Source organism: Morone saxatilis, unplaced genomic scaffold (assembly GCF_004916995.1).
Source record: "Morone saxatilis isolate NCDOM2014 unplaced genomic scaffold, NCSU_SB_2.0 Contig16, whole genome shotgun sequence".
In the NCBI taxonomy this organism is placed as follows: Eukaryota; Metazoa; Chordata; class Actinopteri; family Moronidae; genus Morone; species Morone saxatilis.
Genome location: NW_023339718.1, coordinates 28,268,043 through 28,276,621, shown reverse-complemented (window position 1 = coordinate 28,276,621; position 8,579 = coordinate 28,268,043).

The following is an 8,579-nucleotide window of genomic DNA, read 5'->3' as shown; positions in this document are numbered from 1 at the left end:
ACTTATGCAATGCCCTATTGAACTGACAGTGAACTAAGCTAGTAAAGTTAAGAAAATGAAGGACACTAATGAGTAAAGCATGGAGCAAAGCCGTCCTGAGTGGATACTAACGCATCTGAGAAACAGTGTGCTTTTGTCGATTTTGTACAAAGCATCCGTCTAATTCCATAACGACAACACATCTGCGGACTCACTCCCTAACGTTAGCTTGCCACCCAAGTAAGGTAGCAGAGTGGAGACTCCACGGACAAGCAGAACAACGTCAAGTGTACAACCCATGGATGTATTAAGAAGAACTGGATACAGCAACTGTTCATCCCTATGGAAACTGCTCAGTGGCCCATGAAGCCAGAAAAGTTCGACATATTACCTTGATCCTGCGCATCGTATGGAACATAAGGCCCCCTCACTAACTTGAATGGAGTAAAATTATCAGTGAAATTAGTCATTTTGAGGGGCTGTTGATGCTCCAAAAATTGTACCACCATTTCCCAGCCGCTTCTTTCCCATGTAACCTTAGGGGTACAAGTATCTTTGTGGCTGTGTGCATCACGTGACGGACGCCATTGCTGTAATTAAACGGTTTGGCCACTGTGCCAAATTCAAAGACCGGCGCTCTTCCTGGGGGTTTGGTACAACCTCGTCTGACTGCGACTATTCGACACAGTCAGCTTCAGCAGAAAAAAATACAAGCTTCTGGCTTTAAGATTTGGATGACAAGAGTCATCTAGTGTGGCAAAAGTGTTTGTCTTATCCTATAGTCTTTATGTCATGTTGTCCTATGCGGTGTAACACTATTGGCTGAGGTGATAAAATTCTGCATTTCAGTACAAGTTCCTCAAACAGTAACACTGCTAATTTTGACTTTTGCAACATGCTTTCAGCTTTACTGCTTTGGGTTAGCTACCTAGTGCTAATTTACAGCTTTTGAGTTGCTCAAAACATTTTACACAGCTTGAGCTCTGGCGTCTTGTTGCCAGTGATGCTTTGTGTTCCAGCATAAGCGCTAATGTCTTGTATGATCACAGCTTCAGAGAATCTGCTGAGCTCCATGGTAGATAATGGATCTCCAGGACTGTAAGCAAGGTCTCTGTTTTCTTTGTGATCAGAAAATTCCTTAGAAATCCATAAGGCTTGTGTAAATTTGGAGTCTAACTGAACTTGCAATTAAACCCAACAAAGCAGCAGGATTAAATGTATTGACTTGCAGTTACAACCATTGAGAATGTGTGTAATTAGGCTCTGGGGTTTAGCCTTTACTTAAAGTCACAGCAAAGGAGAAAGCAGAGGAGTGCTCTATGAGCAGGATTAGTGCTAGACTGCACTTTAGTAGAATATAAAGGAGCCAAGCAGTGAAGAGACTGTCAGTCTTCAACATACTTTGTTTCTTCTTCTTCATCCACAGTACTGTAAATCAATAGTCATTAAATTCCGAAGATATTACAGACTAACACAATACCTTGAACAATGTTCCCTATCTTGGAGTTAGGGTTACACAAATTTAAAGAACCATACAGAAATATTCATAAACAGTATATTGCTACAGAATATTTAAACGAATACTCACAATTACCAGATACTACCTCTAAGCAAAGAGATAATTGAGCACACATGAGGCTATGAGGTTCACCCATTTCACAGCATAATAAATCCAAACCAGCCATGTTTGAGAATGTAAGCCTCTGTGCTACAATGCATGAGCAAATAGAAGGAACCATGTAGTATTCTATGATTTTAACATTAATGGCAAGACTAGCAACATAAGTGGCAGCACCTCCTGGCCATATGAAATTATATGAATTTCAAATAAAATGGCTTACATTTTCAAATAAAAGCCAGTGTATGACCAAACAAATAAAGGCTGTTTTAAATGAAAGAAATATGGAATAACCTGTAATAGCTCATATGATATATTCAGTAAAACGTACATTTCACTGACAGGAGGTTAACCATGACCAAAAAACGGCAAAGTGGAAACCACTGGAAATAATAAATGAAAATTTCTGTTACTGAGAGAAAAGCAGCATTGCAGTGGATATATCCTGAATTTATCAAGACAACAGGTGAATGTGGAAGAGGTGGAAGTTCAAATAACATTAATATGATATATTACATACTTATAAAATGTGAAAAAATTTAAATAAAGGCCTGGTTCTCTGAGCAATTCAGTTCCTGAATTGGACCAAAAAAGGTGCCAGTACCCTTATTAAGCACAACCCTAACTCTTTTGCCGTTTTTTTATATTTTATAGCAAGGACATTTCCAGTGCTTATTTCTTAGCATTAAGATAGCTGTGTATTTACACAGAGATGCAAAGTCCAGAAACTGAACTTGCTATGGGGTTTTCAGGGCATTAAAGCATCAAAGCAGTTATTTTTAGGTTTTTATTATCTACCCCTTGGAAAAATACTGAGGTTTATACCTTGGTGACCTCAGTGGTGGGTCTGGCCATGCTCACCAGAGGTGATGGTACAGTGACGGTATGGTTCTGGCTCATTTCAGGCATGGCAGCAGTTATTGCACAAACCAGGAGGATGGCACTACTTTTAAAACCTGTGCTGAAGCACTTTTAACACTAACACAGATATAAATTTAAAGACTTTACAGTTTCTCATGATTAAACCATTCGGCTACAGATGCACTGCAAAAGGATGGTGTCAGTGTTGCTGAGGAATATCCACTTGAAGGGCTCCAGTCCAAAAACCTACTCCGCCATTTTAAAAGAGTTTAACCTCTCATTTCACACCCTTCCAAAGCAGTGATTATTGCCCTCCTTAAAAAGCAGTTACAATATAAAACAGTGCTCTTAAGACAGTTATTAACTTTACTAATATTTAATAACCTGTTTTACATCCTCACTGGCACTAAGGAGATATTTCAAATGCTTAAATGTCCAAATTTGGACCAAAGCTCTCTTTATAGAATGCACTAAGATGTTGGCATCTGAATCCTCCATCCTGATAATCTAAGAACAATTCAAACACGCTAATGCTATGAACACTTCTTCCAGCTCGGCTGACTTGCAAGGATCAGGAAGCAAAAACAACACAAGACACAAATGTACACATAAGCAGTTAAAGGGCTGAGTCAGCCATGGTCAAGACACACACATTTAAATTCTTAAAAAGTAAGGAAGCATATGTGGATGAATGACATATATTGTTTTACAATAATTGTAATTCATCCCCTGACACATTCCTTAAAGCTGCAGTAGGTATCGGTTCACTAATAATGACAAAAAACCTTTTGTTAAACAACCAATCAGCTGAGAAAAATACACCGATCAGCCATAACATTATGAGCACTGACAGGAGAAGTGAATAACACTGATTATCTGTTATCATGGCTCCTGTCAGTGGGTGATATATCAGGCCGTAAGTGAACATTTTTCCTCACAGTGATGTTAGAAGAAGGAAAAATTAGGCAGCGTGAGGATTGGCAACTTACAAGGCCAAATTGTGATCGCTGATGAATGGTCAGGAGTCCCAAAACTGCAGCTCTTGTGGTCCGTCCCGTCTGCGCGTCTGGAGTAGCGCTATCAAAAGTTGGTCCAAGAAGAAAAAGCGCGAACCAGAGACAGGATGTCCGGGGTTGGGGGTGGCAAGTGTTCAATGAGCACCTGTGGACAGCAAAAGCTTGGCTGTGGGTCCGATCAACAATGAGTTTACTGTAGCTCAAAACTGCTGAAAGAAAAGCTGTCAGAACACACAGGTGCTCATGCATCACAGTTTGTTGCGTATGGGGCTGCATAACATTATGACCACCAGGGTGCCCAGGTGGTCAGAATTTTTCACAGATTTGTTCACAGATTATCTGTCTCATGTACAACTGTCAGGATAAAGTGAAATAGTGAAAGTCTCAGCAACTGACAAAAAATATATTTTTATAAAAATGACTTACTGCAGCTTTAACTTTAATCTAAATCAAACTCTTGATCCTAAAACCAAATTATTGAAAAAATGAGGGGCAAAAAGACGTTACTTTTGTTGGATTCTCCTCATTCTTTCCTACCTTTGTGAGGACATTTGGTCTGCAAAAATATCAGGAATGCATATATACGATGAGCTTAATGATGAAGCTGCATATTTGCGGGGGGAGGACATGGCCACCTCAGCAAAAGCTTCAGATGGAGAAATGTAAATGTCACTCATCCTATCTGACACTACACTTATTCAGTTTGATATGTTTTAAACAGCACTTTCCCCCAAAACGTTTACTGTTAAAGTACCTTTATGCAGCAGTTAGCTATTTACCATTAGTATTTTTTTAAACTATACAGTGTAATGGGGTAAGCCCTTGCTTTACAAAATAGAATGACTTCCTGCAGGTTAGGCGAATAATGCAGCATCTGGCTAATACTAGCCTTTGTTGTATAATGTGTGATATAATGGACAGTATGTAAAACTTTTGAAAGGTTTAAAAGGGGCAATCTACCATTTTCAGTCTAGTCCACATAAAAATCTGTTGTCACTTTAAAGTTGGAGAAAATACCCCAGAGGATGTCATAGTGTCTGGTGAAGTCATCAGGGTTTCTCAGCTTGGGCCTCAGACATCAACTTTAACAAGAAGCCTGTGTCTCAAAAGGTTGGGCTTTTGGAAATTGGTAATAAAAAGATGCTATCCAGTGCAGTATGGGAAATGTAGGATCCAGTGTTGTTGGAGTTTTGAACCATAGTAGGGAATAAAGTCAGGATATCTTGAGATTTTGATGATTATTTTTCTAATAGTCCCCCAGCGTAATGAAAGTAAAATACTAAATCGCTGGAGTGCACTTTAAAGTCAGCACAAAACATACATGCCATTTCAACTCTAGCGAAAATGTCCTGATAGCTATCAAATAGATATCAATGAAAAAAATGGGTATGACAAGGACTGTGCTTTAAGACACAACCCTTCATAATGTGATATTAACTGAAATGACTTCACTAGAGCACTGGCTTCAAGAGTACTGGTTTTAAGAGTGTATTAACAAAGGGACAACAATTTGGTGGTGAGTAGAATCAAAAGTAAGTCAAAGGAAAGTATCACCTCCACCACTACTGCTACTTTAAGTGATTCAAGTTAAGTCTTAAAAAGGAAATTCAAATTCACTACAAAACATGTGAGTAAATTAAGTGCTATTAAATACACAATATGTATGTTATCAGTACGCATTTTTGTCTGCTTGTCAACCTCTTTACAGAGAGATAAAATGCAAGTAAGCTATGGACATACACATGCAATGGAAACACAAAATCAGCCCCCGCGAACTAACATCTCAAGAAAGAATAGCTAGTGCTGTAATGTTATGAAACATGCATGGATACATCTGTCTGTTTGGCTACAGTTGACTTGAAAGACTATGAAAATGTAGAAAACCTCTGCCCTTAACACATATACCTGATGGTCAGAACATTCCACTAAAGGTGACTGTGTGGCGTATGAAGGCCTTGGATTCGGATCTACAGTATGTTGCCAACAGTGAGTATAATTCTTAGTATCAAACAAGGGATTTAACCTGAGTTAATACATCAGTCTGTACGAAATACTTACACATTTATTTGAAGTTTTAAAAAAACCTGTGTTAAATAAACACATATACCTATAGACTAGTTAAATGCCTAGAGTTTTACATGATAGCAAGGAGAGAGGTGCTGTAAATCTATTCTCTAATGCTCCATAAGCACTTGTTTATTTACATGTAAGCTCTCATCCCCTTGTGAATAACTTCCACAGCTGACAAAGAAAATACTTCCATCCTTAAAAGCCTCCATCTTTAAAAGAGCAGATAGGTTGGCTAAAGGAAAATAAAATCTGTCTCCCTCTAAATGCTAGAAATAAAGAGTTCTGTTCTCTGCTGTCATTCTTGTCTCTAACAGTTCTCTCTGAACTTAAGAATCTAACTCTAGTTAGCATCTTCTGACACATTTAGGCTAGGATGATGAGTCCCTCACTTCTCCTCCTTTTTCTTGCTCCTCTCTTTCTCTTCTTTCAGAGACGGGGTGGGAAGTGAAAATGGATAAGGGAGAGAAAAAGTACATCGCTGGCGGAATCTACAGGGCCGCCCTGCCTCTGGAGAAGGGAACAAAAAGACCCAACTGCGCTGCTGCTCCAGATCTGCCACAGAGCCAGTCGGGGAGCATTTCGGAGGCCCTTCAATCCAAACGCCCTGTCACCGTACAGCGGGCTCTGACGTGAGATAACTGGCCGACAAGCCAACAAAAGGTGGGTGAAGTCACAAGAGGTCGTCATAGTCCAGCAGCTTCGAGTGCTGGCGGCTTTTCCACAGGCGAAAAAGACGGAAGTCAAAGTACATCTCGATCATCTCTTTTCCTGCAGCCATGAGACAACACAAAGAAAACAAGATTAAGATTACAAACTGGTACATGTTGGGAAAAGCTGACCTCATCTAGCATCACAACAAAAATTATATCATTCTCCACTTACTCACTTCTGTGCATTTCTCTGGAATGGCGCCTGTTGCAGCTGTTATGGCAGCTCCTATAATTGTTGTGTTTTTAATTGTTTTTTTCAGTGTGTTTTTTAGCCTGTGTTTTTGATATTTTAACAGTTTCCTTCTTTTTACCTCTTACTACTACTTTTCACAATGTTTTTGAGGCACTGTTTTTATTTTTTGTTGCACTGGTTCCATGGCCGATGGGGAGGTGGCAATTGTATTACCACCCGCGACCAGATATATGCCCTGAGGCACCCTAGCATCCTGACTGGAGAGGAGACCCTCCAGTGACCGGCGTGGGGCGAGGAGGAGACGCGAGGCTGAGAGCGGGGGTAAACGAAAGCTGAAGAAACAGAGTTTAAACCCCTACATCCTCACAAGGAAATGTAATGGTCGCTGGGCCAAATAAAGTGACGAACTGAACCCCACCCCAAAACACAGAGGGAGTACAGGGAGTGTAGTATCATGTGTGTTCCACGGAAAACGTGGTAACACGAGCAGATACCGATCCACATTACCAATCACTGGCTTCCAGGCGGCTGAGCCGACAGGACACACACTGCTGCGACCGGCAAGGAAAAAGAGGAGCTGGCTGTGCCAACAAAACAGGTGGTGTAACCCCGGCACGTCTACTGTTGAAGTAGTGTCGCTCAGCCCGGACACGAGCTTGTCGCCATCGGATTCGTTCCATATTATCTGCCACGGGATTTCCAGTGTTAACGCCATCACTGTCTTATATTCTCCGTCTGGGAAAGCGAACGCGTGTGACGTTCATCCCACTGTTGAACTTGACAGGACTACAAACTAAAACACTCTGGAGGCCTTCATTCAATGAATCACAGGGGACTTCCAACCACGTTTTCTCTCCATCATACCACTTCCCGAACCTTCCACCAGTTGTCACATGCACGCACCAGAGACAATAAGACCGTTGGACATCTGTACGCAATGTATAAATATGCGTACAACTCCACGCCCTGCCACCATGGGCAGGTCAGACCACAATACTAGTCCGGCTTCACCATCATACAAGCCTGTGTTCAGAAGCAACCAGTCACATGAGGGACAGTGAGGAAATGGTCTCCTGAGGCCATAGAAAGCACTGCAGTTGGAGTGCTGGAGTCCACCGGACTGTATGCTCTGTATAGCCAACGGGGAGGACATTGATGGCCTTACTGACTGTTCTGAGTACATTAGGTTCTGCATGACAACTCCATCCCCTCCAAGGAGTCCGATACTACCAAACCCTGGGTAACAGCAACTGAAGGCCTTCTCAATGAGAAGAAGAGGGTCTTTAATTCAGGGGACTGAGCAGAACTCGAAGCGTGTACAAAAGAGAGCTCAAATCACAGCACGAGGGAGTAAGACGCATACCAGAGAAAAACTGGAGACAAACTGGAGAATAACAATCACCAGGGACGTGTGGATGGGATGAGAAGAGATCACCGGACTTCCAGGGGAGAGGTGGAGTTGCAGCTGAGGGAATCAACACGAGGCCAACGAGTTGAGCCAGTTCTTCAACAGGTTAACTTCAGCTCCCCCTCACCCCTGGCAAGCCCCTCTACTGGTCCTCTGAGCAACAACCCCAGGACACTCCACAGCCCACACCCCACAGCCCCTACCACCTCCTGCAACAGTATATTGTGGTGTCTTGGAGGCAGAGGGGAGGTGAGTACAGGGACCTGGTGATCGCTTTGTGAATGGTGTGGGCGAGAACCACCTGCAGCTGAACGTGGCAAAGACAAAGGAGATGGTGGTGGACTATACGAGGAACAAGCCTCTATCTATATAAGTATGATAGTATTCTTATATGGAGAAATGAGATGACTTCTCACTTGATTTATTAGCTCAGTAATAAGTTTCCTAATGAGTTTATGGTTTAAATCTCTAGTTTCAGTCCTCCTTTATACAGCATGATGTTCATTTAGTAAATGATGGTCCTATTTAGAGTAAAATAGACTATAAAGCAGGGTATGCTTTAGGGCGTGGCTACTTTGTGATTGACAGGTGATTTTCAGTGAGTCCGTCCAGCTCAATGCAGCAAACTCAGATCAAACTGTCAAACTAGGTCAAATATGGATTAAGATTCTGTTACTGCGTTGACTATTTCTCTCATCAAATCTTTTCACAAACATATTTGAAT